This window comes from Priapulus caudatus, unplaced genomic scaffold (assembly GCF_000485595.1).
Source record: "Priapulus caudatus unplaced genomic scaffold, Priapulus_caudatus-5.0.1 Scaffold50, whole genome shotgun sequence".
Taxonomy (NCBI): domain Eukaryota; kingdom Metazoa; phylum Priapulida; class Priapulimorpha; order Priapulimorphida; family Priapulidae; genus Priapulus; species Priapulus caudatus.
Genome location: NW_014577111.1, coordinates 555299 through 558780, shown reverse-complemented (window position 1 = coordinate 558780; position 3482 = coordinate 555299). Strand labels below are relative to the sequence as shown.

The window sequence follows — 3482 nt, the reverse complement described above, 5'->3', positions numbered from 1 at the left end:
GGGAGATATTGCACATGCGCGCGCACCGTGTCAGGCGTGCATTACCTTCTGACGCAAACTTCATAATATAGCTTGCAAAAAGTGCGAGAGAGGGGTAGAATAAGGAAAGTACGCACGGAAGATAGCTGAGGGCGGTAGCAGAAGAGGGAAGCTGAGCGAGAAACAGGGGAGGCAAGGGGCAGGACGCGAAGTCACAAAGTAGGTGTTTTGTACCTTACAGGTGAGGGCGCTCTCCTAATTATAAACACATGTGTACTGATAAAGATTTATTAGAGAAATCTATGCTGAGATCCTCCCTAACAATATTAAATGCGTATTCCTTACAAAATATAACTCCTCTGGTAAGATATTGCGCATGCGCTAACACACTAACGTATCCAAATTGTGCACTGGCTGGTATACGCAGCGGGGACCTTACATGCAAGGATTTCTTCCTATTTTTTAAGTGATGTCTACTGATAGAAGGATATCATATAAATCTATGCTAGGATAACTCCTCTTTATTTTAAATGTATAATCTTTGCAAAATATTAGTCTTCTCGGGAGACATTGCACATGCGCGCGCACCGTGTCATGCGTGCATTACCGTCTGAAGCAAACTTCATAATATAGCTTGCTGAGAGAGCGAGGGTGTGGGAGATTGAGGAAAGGAGGCAGGAAAGATAGCTGGGGGCGGTAGAAGAAGAGGGAAGCTGAACGAGGAACAGGGGAGACAAGAGGAAGGACGCGAGGGCATAAAGTAGGTCGTTTGTACCCTACATGCTAGGGCGCTCTCCTAATTATAAACACAGGTCTACTGATACATATTTATTAGAGAAATATATGCTGAAATACCCCCTTACCATATTAAATGCATATTCATCACAAAATATAACTCCTCTGGTGAGATATTGCGCATGCGCTAACAGTGGCGTAGCTAGGATTTTTTCAGCGGGGGGGGGGGCACTGGGGGGGGCCTTACATTTTCGTGGGGGGCACAATATATAATTAATTTATATAATTAATATATAATAATTAAACTTTTCTTTGTATTATACGGCATTGTTTTTAATTCAATTTTTTTTTATCAAGCATGAATTTTTAGTGGAGGGGGGGGGGGCACCTGGGGGGCACAGAAAATTTGTAGGGGGGGGGGCACGTGCCCCCCAAGGCTCCCCCGTAGCTACGCCCCTGCTCGGAAATTCCACTTGTATTCTATTATCCCGACAGCGCCACTCAGCGACAGAATTCGATACTAGTGATGTTCAACGGCTGTTTGGTATCCGCCCTGAATAATACATAATGATCGGATATGCGTCTGTTTTTGTGCGTTGTATGTATGATTATTTACCAGATTTATTCTTACGTGTAAATATATTGTCTTGCCTTTGCTAGTCATAATATCAGGAGTGAATAATAATAATAGATATATATTATTATTCACTCCTGATACTATATATATATATCAAGATCGAGTCCACAATAGAAAGAGAATATGACACTGTTTTACAGCGTGCTTGGGCAGTTTTCAACTTGAATTTATTCTATCAATATCATATTGATAGTTAAAACTACATATTCAAAAGAGCGAGTGCATACTCATGCACACCTTGACATGAAAAAAAGACACCTAAATAATTATATATGAGGCTTTTGGGCTTCCCGAATGTTCTGATAGTGCAGGATACCTGAATATCTAATTAAGATTCATCGTTAAACCATAGGCCTACATATTTCTTACAATATCTCATTGGCACTGAATCACGTGTATCTTTCACGTGAAGCGATAGGTGGGACAACATACAACAAACATTAGTTACAATGACGGACTGAAGGCTGAAACAAGAAAAAATGTTTTAAAAAGCGACCACAGGCCTGAAGGGGAAGCTCAACCGGATACGCTCCATCCAGGTGGATGCATTTACTGGGCTAAACAGTATGGGATGGTTCACGTAACGGAACTGAGATTTCCTATGACGATTTAAGGATGTGTACTTGTATTTATGTTTGGACTTCCCCCAGACAATCATTTTAGACCAGATGCAAGGCGACAGCGCGTAGGTAAGCAGTGATTTCTTACCGTCAGTTGTTCATATATCCAAACTCAATCAATATTTAATATGTAGAGGTGTCGTCCGTCTGTCTAACTGTCTGTCTGTGTGCACGCGTTCTATAATAATGAATAGTATTGAATAGTAGAGTATAAACACGTAATAGATGGTATTTAGTTTTACACTCATGATTTTGCACGGCTACTGATGTAATAAGGTGTCTTATAAAGATAATATCAAGTATTATTATTATATCAAGGTATTATTAGCTCTTGATAATATCTATTACACGTTTAGTTTATAGCTGCAGCTAGCTCTCAAACTGAGAAATGTCATGAAATATTATGCGACAACAAAAATGTTGAATTTTTTATAAAAAAATGGAGTTTTCGATATTTTCGCAGTAAGTAAAGAACCATAAATTACGGCACTCACTACCAAACCGTGACACGCATTTTGAGCAATGTGTTGCCGTGTATAAAATTACGTTATTCCGACTTGGAATGACAGAAAAATATCCGGCCTATATACCCAATATCATCAGATAATTATAATTATAATTATGAGCCCCTGATGACATAAAAAGTTAAGTCTTCCTTTTTAGAAAGACGCGGCAACTCTTCGACGACGATGGAAATGCTAAAAAATGACATTGGTCACCGGGGGAATGGGGGTTGTTCACGTTTGTTGGCCGTATATGCGTGCGTCCTCTTAGCTCTGATGTCGGCACTACTCACTATTATCATCGTAAGGTATAAAAATCTTTCATATTTTCAATATAATTAACTAATTATGTTGCTGATACAAAATTATTATATAATTTCATTTCATTATTATTATTAATGATCATAATATAAATTATGAGCAAATTATTATTATTATTAATTGCAAATAGTCACAATAAATATAATATTTATATAATTGTTTATTAAATATGTTATCAAAACTATTAAAAATATAACTAATAATTTAATGAAAATTAATATACAGTAAAATCAATGGCAAATCCACTGAGCATCTAAACGTCTGTGAAGATCAAAAGTCAAAGATGAGAATATTTCTGTTCTGCTCAGATTTTTTCCTTTCAATTTTAAAGTGGTATTTAATATATAATTTAGAGAATATTCTACCGGAGAGGTTACAAGAGTGGATATCAACTTGATGGAAACTGTTCACCAATTACAGAAGCAGGCGGAGCAACAACAAGCAGAACTTGATAGGATGGTAGGCGCCTACAACTCGTACTTAATTTGCGGAATATTTCCTTTTACACTACCACACGTCCCACCTATACGCGTGCCACACACACGCATACACATATATTGACGTACGAGAACGCATGCACGCACACTCACGCACACGCACACACACGCACCCACACACACACACCCCCACACACACACACACACACACACACACACTGACACACACACACACACACACACACACACA

The 3482-nt window shown here is 38.5% G+C and overlaps 1 long non-coding RNA gene across 1 annotated transcript; it reads left to right on the top strand.

Annotated features, from left to right (window-relative positions):
- The first annotated feature begins 2001 nt into the window (after positions 1-2001).
- LOC106820864 lies at positions 2002-3248 on the top strand. The gene is made up of 3 exons (XR_001395659.1): positions 2002-2040; positions 2635-2782; positions 3149-3248. It is a non-coding gene; the product is annotated as an uncharacterized LOC106820864 (long non-coding RNA).
- Positions 3249-3482: the final 234 nt, after the last annotated feature.